We start from the raw sequence: 15130 nt of genomic DNA, 5'->3' as shown, positions 1-15130 counted from the left end.
AATTCGAGTTTTTTTATAAATTTTCTTTTTCAAATTTTTTTTCAAAATTTCTTTTTGATAATAAAAATTATTTATATATTTATTAGAATCCTATACTCCACATTCCAAAAATCATACCACACCTCTCAACTGTAACCCCTAAGTCTAGACTAGTTAACACGGATTATAAGTGTTTTTTTTCCTCTTCAAAAGTGAGGGTAAAAATGGTTAAAGTAAACATGAAAGGAAAATTGCCAAAAATACTATTTTCAAGGTACCACTTTTCATGTTTACATTAACCACTTTTACCCTCATCTTTAATGAAGGGCAAAAGACATTTATAACCTTTTGATTACATTTGACAAAAAAAAAATATGGTTAACTAATATAAACTTAAAACATAACTCTAAACCCTAAATCATCAACTTTAAACCCTAAACCATGAAACATCAACTCTAAACCCTAAACCCCGAAACATCAACTCTAAACCCTAAACCCTAAAACTTCAAATCTAAACCCTAAAACATCAACTCTAAACCCTAAACGTAAACTCTAAACCCTAAATCTAAACTTAAAACATCAACTTTAAACCCTAAATCATCAACTCTAAACCCTAAACCATGAAACAACAACTCTAAACCCTAAACCTTCAAATCAAAACCCTAAAACATCAACTCTAACCCTCTAAACGTAAACCCTAAACCCTAAACCTTATATTTTTCTGAAATTCGAACCCTAAACCCTAAACCTTCAAATCTAAACCCTAAAATATCAACTCTAAACCCTAAATGTAAACTCTAAACCCTAAATCTTCAAATCTAAACCGTAAAACATCAACTCTAGGGTTTTAGGGTTTAGAGTTTAGGATTTAGGGTTTAGGATTTAGGATTTAAAGTTGAAGGTTTAGGGTTTAGGGTTTAGAGTTGATGTTTTAGGGTTTAGGGTTTAGAGTTTACTTTTTAGGGTTTAGGGTTTAGTGTTGATAGTTTAGGGTTTAGCGTTGATGGTTTAGGGTTTAGAGTTGAAGTTTAGGGTTTAGGGTTTAGAGTTGATGTTTTAGGGTTTAGAGTTGAAGGTTTAGGGTTTAGGGTTTAGAGTTGATGTTTTAGGGTTTAGAGTTGAAGGTTTAGGGTTTAAAGTTGATGTTTCGGGGTTTAGAGATTAGAGTTGATGTTTCAGGGTTTAGGGTTTATTTAAAAAAAATAGGGTTTGGGATTGATGGTTTAGGGTTTAGGGTTCGTATTTCAAAAAAAATAGGGTTTAGGATTGATGGTTTAGGGTTTAGAGCTGAGTTTTAGAGTTCAGAGTTTGAATTTCGAAATAGTATAATTCAGAAAAAAATTAAAAAAAAAATTTATTATTTTTTTAGATTTTTATTTATTTAAATATTTAGTTATTATATATATAAAGAATATGGGCATAAGAGTATTTTGCCACTTAATGAAGAAGATATTTTTGAAAATGTCCCTTTAGTGGTGGTATAAATGAAAACTAGTAGCATGAAAGTGGTAAACATGTAATTTCCCCAACATGAAAAGTGTCATTATGAATGTGTTATTTTTGTTGATTTTCCAATATTTAATTAGCATTATATATGTCAACATTTTATGAACAAACTAGCTTTAAATTCTTTATACATATTAAGTTTGATTCTAAAAAGTAAGTTGAATAATTTTAATATAAATAAAAAAAGTTAAAAAATTATTGAACTTAAATATAAAGAATATTCTGTAAAATAATAAAATTATAATATAATTGAAAACTTATAAAATAAATATATGTAAATGTTATAAATTCAAAAGTAATTTTGTATTCTAAAAATGTTTTTCTATTTAATTATTTTAAATTAAGAATTTTTTGAACCAAATATTGTAACACAGACCATTATATATTGATTGATATTCATTATTTTTTGATGAAAACACAGACCATTATATATTGATGATGTCGAACAAGATACAAAATAACAATGTTATAAAATTCTATAATAAAAACACCAAGTTATAAATAATATATATTATCATTTTATCCTATAAACTAAATATACACAATTATAAATACAAAAAATACTAGTACGGCATACATGTCAAATTCTAGTAAATTTAATAAAGAGAAATTCCCTAAAATAGACCTAAATTTTTTTTTATCACAAATATAGACTCCAAATATCAAAATGACCGAAATGTTTTATTAAGAGATGTATTTTTGGGTTTAGGATTGATAATTTAGGGTTTAAGGTTTATGATTTAGGGTTTAGGGTTTAGAGTTAAAGGGTAGGGTTTTGGAGATATTATTTCAAATTTCAAAAGCTTAAAAAATATTAAAATTTTCGAAATAAAAAAATCTATTTTGGTTATTTTATTTTTTTAGTTCTATTTTTGTGACATAAATTTAAAAATGGTCTGTTTAAGAGAATTCGCACTTAATAAATGATGGGGGTTTGTACTTTTTAAAAAATACCAAAATCTTTCGAAAAATACCATAGTCCATGCGGGTTTTTTATTTTATTTTTTATTTATGGGCTTTTAGTTCTTTTTATCGTCTTTTTGTGTTATAAAAGAACCAAAAATAATTTCATATTAAAATATTATTGGAAAGTGGCTGGTATTTTCACCATTTCTCTATAAATACATGTGTTATAGTGCTGGGTTCAAACATTCAAAACAGACAAACACTTCACTTCTTTGTCTTCACTTAGGTTTTTGAGTTGAACAAAAAAAAAAGGTTTTTGAGTTTCAACTATGGAATCAAATCGTGTTCAGTTTCTTGAGAACAAGACCTTGCTCGTCACTGGCGCTTCCGGTTTCCTCGCTAAAGGTAATTCTCTGTACGTAATCTCCTGTACTGCAAGAAATCAACTGAGTAATTTTTTTTAAGTACTGAGTAAATATTGGAGCAACGATGATCAATATATAAAATATATAGATATATATTTGAGCAACTTTATTTATAATAAACCACTCGTCTAATTCATGAATTTACATATTGTTTATGAATTTTTAATATTTAAACATAGTTTTCGTGGAGCGAGTTCTGAGTTTGCAACCAAACGTGAAGAGACTTTACCTCCTCGTAAGAGCATCTGACAAGAAATCCGCGAAACAACGGTTACACAGTGAGCAGAGCCGTGCCTCCATTCACCGAAAAAAACATTGGCTTAGGGCATCATTTTTCCAAAACATATCTAATAGCATATTATATTTCATTTATTACTAATCTTTAAGTATCTATATATATAAAAAATTGTTTGTTTCTCTCATGTGCTGCCACCTAGGATCCAGGTCAGAAAGTCGAGCGTCAACAGCGTGACACGTGTCCCATCTCACAACGCGCTGCATTTCATTTACGATTGTTCATAATATATTTGGACTTTCTGTTTACTCAGAAATTTGAACCCAAAAGTGACCCGTGGATCCTGGTACATAGTTCAACACATTGTTTCAATTAGGAATTCTGAAAACACTATCTTACGAATAAGTTAATGAAATTTTTGTGGCCGGTAGTGTGTCCGTCTGAAAAAAATTATCATAATAAAACCAATAAAATTCTTAAGATATGGTCATCGCTTTTGATTACACTGATCACATTACAATTTTTTTTTATCAAACGTTGTTTTCTCAAGTCTATCAATTGACTTAGATGTTTGATTATAAAATCTTTAGCAAGCTGTTGTTACAAAAAAAAAAGCCAACTGCATAATAGAAAAATGATATAAATTTTTCACTCCAGTAACTTAACACTTAAACATAGATATAAAATATGTTAACTAAAAGAAGGTTCACGTCTATAGTCAATAAATTTTTAAGATTTAGTTTTCTAAATATTTAATCTATGAGTAGTGATATACTAAAACGATATTAGATGCACCACATGAATTATATTATAATAACTTCCGATCCAACAATATAAAGAGTAAATTGAGTGTTAATTTAAACATAGAACAATAATATATATATAAATATATAGTTTCACATTTTATTATATTCTAAAATAAAAACTTTCTTTACAGATACATATCATTTAAAAAATTGTTAGTATTTACCATCAAACAATATATTATTTAAAATTATAATATATTATTCAACTATAATTTCGTAGCAACAAAAAATTCCACGTAACTCAATCATATGATTCATATACAACAAATGCGTTTCAATAGCAACACACAAACATAATACAACCCTCCTAAACCATAACATCTAAACGTTACAATATAGTGACAATATTAAATCCAACACATCAGATATCTAAGTATATAAATACATCAAAATACAATATATAAACTACATTTCTTTAAAAAAAAACACCATAAACGCAAAACCACTCTCCTAGAGTCATTAGTTAAAAAAAAGACAAAAAACCCCGAAAAGTCTATGTACCATATGCATAAACAACCATATATTTAAAATCCCAAACCCAACAAAACAAATTATCATAACACAAATATACAAATCCCGCCCGTAGGGCGGGCCGATCCTAGTAATATATAATTTCTTGCTCTTTTTTTTTCTTTTTTTTTGGCTAGTTTTTATCTTTATAATATTATTTAAGAAATCAGTTTCCTAAGTGTCCCTCTCACGTTAACTCTCACGATGATTAATTACACTGATACCCTTAATGAATTAAAAATATTACATTTAAAATAATATTATTATTTTTATTTAGTTTCCTTTTAAAAATTTTCTAAAACAACGTATACATATAATAAAAAAGGAACTTTTTTATCAAGTTAAAAAGGAATTTTTTTATAAAGCTAAGAAAAACGAATTGAAAACAATATATATGTATATATAATATGATTTCATAAAAAAAAAAGTTCACAAAATAGTAATATTACATTTAAAAAATATTTTTAAATAACATAAAAGATATTTTTAAATAACATAAAATATATTTTAAAGTAATAAAATACTTTCTTTATATCTATATTTTCTTAGATGATCTTGATATAAGAAAAATAAATTTTTGTTTTTAAACATAATTTTAAACAATACAAAAAAATTCAACGTAATAGAAATATTTTTATATATCTATCTATTTTCTTAGATGATTACATAAAATAATTAAGTAACATAAACTGACATATGTTTAGTTGACTAAAATTTAGTTTATAATTAGTATTATTGAAATGTTTTATTTATTTTTCATATATTTATTGACTAGAATATCTTTCAATTATAGCAAAACAATATCAATAAATTATATTTTATTTATATAATATTATTTTCAAATACAATCATAACTTTATTTACTGCATATTTTAAGAGATATTAAAAAAATAAAAATAAATTTAAAAAATAAACATCGTTTGATCAAATATTTAGAAAATAGTTCAATGAGGTAGATATATTATATTTTGTCATTATTAAAGTTATTTGTTTTTTTTAATATTAAATTTGCTTTTAAATTTTATGTTTTTATGTTTGTGGAACTTAATATCACCATAATCAAAATACCAAAGAAAATCCGAATTCTCATTTTTAAAATTATTTTGAATAAATTTCAGTTTTCATTCAATAAATCAAAGGCATAAAGTTATTTAGAATTTATAAAATATTTTAATTATTGTAAATATTGATATGTGTTCATGAGCTTCCAAAAATGTACCGGCTATTTATGCATGTTACTTTCTATTGATCATCACTTTATTTTTTAATATTTTTTTAAAAAACATCAACATATAATTTGAAAAATATTATGAAAATACATGCACATGTAAATGATAAATAAATTGATCTGATTTGACTTAATTATAATAAAAAATAATTATACTTCATTTTGAATTTGAAATAATATATGTAACTCAATATACTCACAACATGAGTGACTCGAGATCCAACTTATATCTAAAATCATAGATTTAACTACGGTAGAATATATAATTTTATAAAAATATAATTTTATTTTAAAAATATAAATCATAGGAAAACCTAAAACATATTAAAAATGAAAATAAAATATTAACCAACTGTTACAATGTAGTTCTTTTGTAAAATTTATATATATGCATGAGACTCAGAATATTATCATTATATTATGTACATTGGAATCATACACTTTAATTTATTTTTTTTATTTCATTCTAAGCACAATATATCTTAAGTTATACATAATCTTTATAAAATATATTTACATATCTAAGACAACAACCACATAAATGAAAATAAGAAATTAATCAAAATTTTAATATATTTAGAATAAAAATGTTACAGTTGAATTTAGAGATGTAATCCAATTTACCGAAATGATAACTAAATCGACTGTAAAAACAATAAAATCAATTAGATATAACATATATAAAATCATATGTATAATTAAAGTAATATAATATTATTAATATAAATGATCCATACAAATTCTAAATTAATTTACAATTAAAAGTAAATAACAATCAATTATTATAGTATTTCTACTTTAGAATATTTATACCTGTGCATGAGCACGTGAAAATCACCTAGTTAACCGTAAGTTGTGATATTTTGAGATCTTTTGAACTATCCAATGAAATATCAGTGTTAAAATTAATAATAATATATAGTTATATGGGCTTAATTTTAAAACTTTAAAATAATATTAGTAAGCAAGTTATGGGTCACAATAAAAAAGACATTTATTAATCCATATTAGTTCACTATTAAAATTAAAATTTACTAAAAAATAAAAAATGGTTTTGTTAAGTTTGCAAAAATTAGGGTAACAAAAAAACTTCACCGCCGTATTTTTTTTTTTATTTACCTTCTTTTTTCTGATAAAGGCCTTTACCAACTGACCGTCGTCTTCTCAGCAAAATGTTCTCAAACTCAAGATTTCATATCAACAAATTAGTCTCATTTCATTTTTTCTTACAAATCACTTTAATTAATGATTTTAAGTGACTGTTTTTCAACACAACTTTTTATAAATGAAGGCATTTTTTTTTGATCGCTTATGTATGCTATTATTGCTCGCACGGCTCTGACAGTGAGATATATTTACAACGTACATACCAAAATTTATGAACCAATTTTTTGATAGAGAATTCAGACGAAAATGAATTTCATATTTGTATCAGGTTTTCGAGAAAGATTTGTTTAAGGTGTTAAGAAAGAATATTGGTGATGAAAGTTTAAACGCCCTAATCTCGGAAAAAGTTGTTCCTGTTCCAGGCGACGTATCATTAAACAATATGGGAGTGAGTGACTCTAATCTTTTGCAAGATATGATGCAAGAGATCGACATTGTTGCCCATGCAGCTGCCACCACGACATTCGACGAAAGGTAGTTGTACATTCGTTTCATTATGAATATATATTGTTTTTTTTTTGTTTGAAACTGATATATATTGTTTATTTACAACCATATTAATTAGCTTATGGTTCACTTGAATGTGAAACAGATACGATGTTGCACTTCGGAACAACACATTTGGAGCACTCAATGTCCTTAACTTTGCTAAGAAGTGTGTGAAATCACAACTGCTTCTCCATGTCTCAACTGGTGAATCACGTTTAAACTTTTTATTTTTGGAAGGATATGTCAAAGCTCAGACTAATTCTGAGGCCTTTGAAAACGCCAAATTTTCTTTCCATTTAAAGTGTTTGGAATTATCAGCCATGATTGAAACCACCAAGTGGGCTCATTTAAACCTTATAAAATCAAGTTCATAATATATATACATGCCTGACATAGAACATTCACTATTTAAGCCATCAATTATGACATTAATTAAATATAGAAATAGTAACTTAAACACTTTATAGGAGGCTTTTAAATCTTTATATGTAAACAAAGTTTGTAGACTTTAAATAATAGCGATATTTATAGGATTTTAGCATTATATTTCAAAAACTATTTTAATAAAATTATGTTTTAGAAATTTTGAAATTGTAAATGACGAGAAAGATTATTTAGTCTCTACTCTTGCCCTTTTACCAGATTTACGCTAACTCGCTCTAGTATGTTCTCATTATTGTAGTTGTTATATGTCATTATTATTATATATATATATATATATATAGAATTAGTTATAATAGTCTGTTCTTGATAAGATAATATAATATTGTCTATACAGAACTTTATTTGTTTATAGAACTCAATTTTTTTATAAAAGTTCAAATAGTCATTTTATATATAATATTATAATATATATAAAAAATATATTTTTAAGAAATTAGCTTGAATAATTTATTTACTAGGTGTTTGCCCGCAATTTTGCGGGTAGTTATATTATATAAAGAAATATATAATATATTTACACTGTTATAATTTTTGAATAATAATTAGAAATTCAAAATTTTAATTTTTAATTTCAAATATTTGGATAATAAAAAATTTGAGTATATATTTTTAGAAGATATGTGAGATTTAAAATAGTTCAAAAACATAAACCTTGGTCATTAAAAATCTTTGTCTTACAGAAAATAATATTATAATTAATTTAAATTATTGGTTGTAGAATTACTTTATATTTTAGTTTAACACATGAAAAACCAAAAATATTCTAGCTCACAAGAGAGAAAAAAGAGAGTGTGGTTTTTTTTTGTGTAACTCCAATATGACCAATACAATGATCGGATGTTTTTATCATGAAAGATCTTTTGTAAATGGTTTTGTGTGGTTTTTAAAGACATAAAAGTTATAATAATTTCTTACCTACAAATATAATTCATTTATATAATAATATATAACCATTAAATTTATTTATATAAAAAATGCTAAAGTATTTTATTTAATTATATACAACTAATTGATAAAATAAAGAAATTAATAAAACATATATATTATTTCTCTAATTCTACAATTAGTTACCATAAATCATTATTTGTAATATCATTTGTGTTATTTGGTAATTTGTATTAATTAGTTCTAGAGATAACTTTTATTTTTAGATCTGATTAAAATAATAACTAATAAATATTAACAATTAATCAAATTATAACTATTTTTAAAAAATTAATCTATTAAAGTGGCTTCTCAATTAATATATAATAGAATATATCTCCTTAAAACTAAGGATAAATTTGGTTAAGGTAACATAAAAGCATGTATTAGGAAAATGGTAGTTTAAGCCATTTTTCTCATAATTTATTCCAAATCAGACTTTCTTACTCATTTATTTTAATTTAGTGCTTAAAATAAAACTCAAATGGGTTAAGTAAACAAATTCTTCCTTAAATTATCTCTGATCATCACGCTATTTTATCAAACACTAACTCGTTCAACCAAATGTTTTTAATTAAAACTAATCATAGTTTACATATCTTTTAAAATTATTGCTATATTTTATTTAAAATTAAATTAAAACATACATATATTAATTAAATCTGATTAACTAATAAGAAAAAAAACATTTCAATATTTAAATAACCAAATGTCGTTATTTTAGGCATATATACTTAATATTAATGTGAGATCCAATATTATATGAAATAAAATGTTTTTATTTGTATAAAGTTTGTTAAAATTTTATTATCATAGATTTAAAAGTTTATTATAGCGTAAAAAATACATCTCATTAATTTTTAAGTATTTTTTCATCTTTCAATTTACATTATATTTTCCATCTTTGACTTTAACAATTGTAGAGATGATCATTTTTATTGAACTTCTTTACTAAATTTATCTTAACATTTTAAAAACACATAAAACTAATTAGTTCACATTTATAGTAACACAAAAAAGTATATGTACCTCGACAAACAAATAAAAATTAAATACATAAGAATATAAAAATACCAAAAACACAACAAATATATTTTATTATTCTTTCATCTTGTTCTTTTATTTATGTCTGCATTTTTTTCCTATTAAAAATAAGCATGCTAAATTTATTATAATCTAACCTATATGAATTATATTAATAGAGTATTAACTCTAGAAAAATCATGTGAAAAATACTTTGATTAATATAATTAAATGACTTACCATACTATAAATTAAATGAATTACCAAATAATATAATTTTAAATGACTTACCATATAATAATGTTAATTCATCTGTTTATATTAATAGATGAATTAAATTAAAAATTTCTTGATTAATATACGTTTAAATAACTTACCATATAATTTTTATGTTTTAAAATATAAATATATTTTAATCATTACTAAAAGTGATAACGCATATATGATATCACTTTGTCATTGGAAAATGATTGAATTTTTTTAAAATTATATATTTGACTGTTTTGCATTCATTTGACACATTTTTATACTATATATAGTGAATGAGCCAATTTAATTAATATTATTAAGTTTAAATTAATTAGTTTTCTAAAATCTATGATTTATTTTATTCACTACTAATATAAACATAATAAAAACCGTTTTTATAATTGTTTCTATAGTATCATATGTATTTATATGTATCTTATCCATTTATATAATGTAATCTAGATATTTAATTATTTCTATAAACAAAGTATGTTAATAAATCTATATTTAAGATACTTAATTGTATGTCTGAAAGCATAGATTAGATTAGGTAATTTTATGAATAGTTTTCTTTAAAAAAATATAATTAAATAAATGAAAAATGAAAAACTATCAACCAATCAAATTATAACAATTAATTGGAGAGCTCTTCTATGAGCGACACGTCAGCATAAATCAGTAAATTGACTTCTCAATTAATATATAGGAGGATCCCGGTATACAATATTTATATATCGACACTAGTTAGTAGTTATAATATTCATGTATACATATTTGTTTTCTTTTCTAGCTTATATTTGTGGGGGAAGATCGGGACTTATACAAGAGATATATACCTTTTGCAATGGGAGAAACTCTTCACGGCAAAAATAAGGTAGATATCAATACGGAAATGCAACTGGTAGAGCAGAGATTGAAACAACTCGTTGAACAAGGTTGTTCAGAAGAAGAAACTAAACATGCCATGAGAGATCTTGGGTTGAAAAGGTTTGTGTTCATATGCCAAAATTAAAAATATTGTTTAAAAAAATATTATTTGGTGTAAATGTTAAGAAACTATATAGTAACTTGAGGCACGCTGTTCACACAATGTTAACTAGGGCAAAACTTTTTGGACTGCCAAACACTTATGCGTTCACCAAAGTAATGGGAGAGATGTTTCTTGGACACTATAGAGAAAATATGGCTATTGTAATAATACGTCCCACAATGATCACAAGCACTTTCTCAGACCCCTTTCCCGGTTGGATTGAAGGCGTCAAGTAAGCTACTATTTGTTGTCAATTTAAACTTTTTTGAAAGAATGTTAAATTTATAATTCATCTAAAAAATAAGTTTTTACAACAAGTATGTGGTATTGATCTTATTGTTCAGTTATGTATTGATATACTAAATCTAGAAAGTATATAACTTTGATCAAAAGAGATCTAAGTCTCTAGGGAGCCAAATAAACTAGGGAGCCAAATAAAGATGCCATCAAATCCTAAATATATAAATTTTTCTCTGACTCAACTTCTTTTGTGGGATTGTATATATGAAGAACTGTGGACACTATAATTCTAGCATACGGGAAGGGCATGCTTAAGTGTTTTCTCGTTGATCAAAAAGAAGCATGTGATATTGTAAGTTCACTAGTAACATTATCAGTATATATGTTATTAAAGCAGAATCCTTCTTAGTATTATGCCCATACTTTTCCAATTAATTATAAAAATTTTCCACTAACTTTTTCAGTGAGTTTTCCAATAATAAATCTGATTTTGTCGGTCAAAACAATAAACTAGATTTGTAAGGACAGTGGACTTGGACCTATTAAGGTAAAATAAAATATATGTTTGCTTTTCTTTTTGGTTGAATTGGTTTTTGCGATCCAACTTGATCATTTTTGCATATGATTTTAAAACCAAGTAATAGTGCGTCTCATTTTATTTCTTTTCAGCAAATTAAAATATTTGAAAATACAAAATATCGACATTATAATTTTTTCATAATATAAACATTACAAATTATATTTTTAATAAAAACTATAACATTTTTCTGAATATAGTATCTTTATTTTATTAAAATTATTTGTTATTCTTTGCTATATTATTTATACCTTAAATAAATAGATATGTAAATAAAATAATTTTCTAAATATTTCTCCCATTTTATTATATTGGTGATTCACGGTATGAGGATTTTTTTTATTTTACCTCAATTATTTTAAATGATTTAAAACAGAAATGTAACCAGAACCGAAAAATTCAAATTTTTTATATATCCATACCACACAAAATATCAAAATATTCAATCACTTTAACCTAAACTCAACTTCATATATAACCAAAATTGTTCATATATTTCTAAACCAAAAACCACAACCAAACTGAAATCGAAACCCAATAAAAGCAAATTAGAGTCGAACGAAAACCGAAAAATATTTATAGCGAAATAAATTAGTTAACAAACAGTTATATCAAAATCTAGTTGTACAAATTAAATTAAGACTCAATTTTTTACTAGCTTGATTTTAACACGAAAATATATGTCTATAACAAGATACCCGTCGACATGGTGGCAAATGCAATGATAGCGACCGCAGCTGAACACTTCCATGATTCAGTAAGTCTTACCGTTTACCATGTAGCCTCATCTTACCGGAATCCAACAATGTATAAGCAAATTACTGAAATTAGTATTCGTTATTTCAAGATGAGGTATGCCTATAGTCCCAAAACCTCCAGTACTTTTGTCCACAATGGCTATGTTCCGTCTCTACATGGGCCTTCGCTTTAAATTACCTTTACAGGTATACTTACATATATCGCACATGAAGTAGATTGTTCTCTAAAAATGTTTATGGCCATTAAATCTCAGATTCAGCCATGTCTGAAGTAGATTGTTCTCTATGTCATTTATATATTGTCTCTGTTCTTATTTTCTTTTAGATATTGGAACTACTTAGCATAACTTTCCCATCACAATTTGGAGATAAATATCAACATCACAACCGTAAATTTAAGATGGCCATGAGACAGGTGGAAATTTATGAGCCCTATCTACTCTTCAAGGGCATGTATGTCTCTATCTCTCACATTTTCTCATAATATCCTTTTAATTTCATTTATTATTTTCTATTTTAATAGGTGCAGTTTTTCATTAGACATTTCCTTATACTATATAATGTATATGTCTACTAGAAACTTGGTAGATATATGATAGTGAAAGCCTTCTTCAATAAACATGATCTACAAATCTTTTTGTCGTGCCTTGAGTCACAGTTTAACTATAATTGTTTTGCATTTAAATTGACATGTAGATTCGAAGATAGAAACCTGGAAACATTACGAATCAAGAATGAAGCCAAAGAGATGAACGACTTACCTCGGTTTAGCTCAAAATGCATTGATTGGGAAGATTATTTTACCAATACCCATATCCCTGGCCTCGTTACACACGTACTCAATAAATAAACGCCAAATACAAGATATATGAAGTATTATATGAAGTCAAATCCCCTATATATTAATCGAGAAGCATTTGAAAAGTTAGAACCTTCATTTTGTATTAATTAAAAAAAACCTCAAATCCTAGGTGGCACTCTAAATGCCTTCTAAATTCTATTTCAAAGAATTCTACAGCATCTAATATAAAGTATAGTTTAATCTAATGGTGTCACATTATTCCATAATTATATAACACTAGAGAACATTATATTAACCTAAAATATAGGAAGTGTTTATTCTTTCCTTAAATAAAAGCTACGGAATTACCTAATATGATTTACATATATATGGCAATTAATGATTATGAATAATAAAGATTTGATAACAATTTTTGCATCCTTCTTCATTTTTGTTTAAATTTATATTATTAAAAAAACTTAAACAATCACATTAACCATATAATAAAAAATTAGATTTTTTCTTATATGTTATATTTTGAATTTTTTAAAATGACTTTAAATTACAAAAAAGAGGAAACCTTATATGTTATATATTTTTTTAAAACGACTTTAAAATACAAAAATGAGGACACTTTATATGTTATATTTTCTTATATGTTAGAATTTTCTTACATATTATATTTTGAATTTTTTTAAAACGACTTTGAATTACAAAAATGTAAGTTTTCCTTAAGTATACGACTAAAAATATTAAAATGACATATATCAATTCGATGGTTGATTTGAAAGCTTTCAAAACCATATGGAAGATAAAAGTCAAAATAATTTAACTGTGGAAACAATACTGTTCACTTTTTTAAAGAATGTGTTCGATGAAAAAAATAAAGTTTTTATGTCATAATTTGTTTAATGTCCACTAGAGAACATTATATTAACCTAAAATATAAGAAGTGTGTATTATTTCCTTAAATAAAAGCTACAAAATTACCTAATATGATTTACATATATATGACAATTAATGATTATGAATAATAAAGATTTAATAACAATGTTTGCATCCTTCTTCATTTTTGTTTAATTTTATATTATTAAAAAATAAACAATCACATTAACCATATAATAAAAAAAATTAGATTTTTTCTTATATATTATATTTTGAATTTTTTTAAATGACTTTAAATTACAAAAATGAGAAAACCTTATATGTTATATTTTTTTTAAAACTATTTTAAAATACAAAAATGAGGACACATTATATGTTATATTTTTCTTATATGTTAGATTTTTTCTTATATGTTATATTTTGAATTTTTTAAAACGACTTTAAATTACAAAAATGTAAGTTTTCCATAAGTATACGAATAAAAACATTAAAATGACATGTATCAGTTCGATGGTTGATTTGAAAGCTTTCAAAACCATATGTAAGATAAAAGTCAAAATAATTCAACTGTGAAAACAATACTGTTCACTTTTTCAAGAATGTGATCGAGGGAAAAAATAAGGTTTTTATGTAATAATTTGTTTAATGTCCATTAGAAAACATTATATTAACCTAAAATATAAGAAGTGTGTGTTCTTTCTCTAAATAAAAGCTACGAAATTACCTAATATGATTTACATATATATGGCAATTAATGATTATGAATAATAAAGATTTGATAACAATTTTTGCATCCTTCTTCATTTTTGTTTAAATTTATATTATTAAAAAAAAAATTCAACAATCACATTAACCATATAATAAAAAAAATAAGATTTTTTCTTATATGTTATATTTTGAATTTTTTAAAACGACATTAAATTACAAAAATGAGGAAACCTTATATGTTATATATATTTTTTAAACGA

At 24.6% G+C, this 15130-nt stretch overlaps 1 pseudogene; it reads left to right on the top strand.

Moving 5' to 3' along the window:
• The first annotated feature begins 2267 nt into the window (after positions 1-2267).
• LOC125592359 lies at positions 2268-13422 on the top strand (annotated as a pseudogene).
• The last annotated feature ends 1708 nt before the right edge of the window (positions 13423-15130 follow it).

The sequence above is a fragment of the Brassica napus genome, chromosome C9 (assembly GCF_020379485.1).
Source record: "Brassica napus cultivar Da-Ae chromosome C9, Da-Ae, whole genome shotgun sequence".
NCBI lineage: Eukaryota > Viridiplantae > Streptophyta > Magnoliopsida > Brassicales > Brassicaceae > Brassica > Brassica napus.
This window is presented reverse-complemented; position numbering and strand designations above follow the sequence as displayed.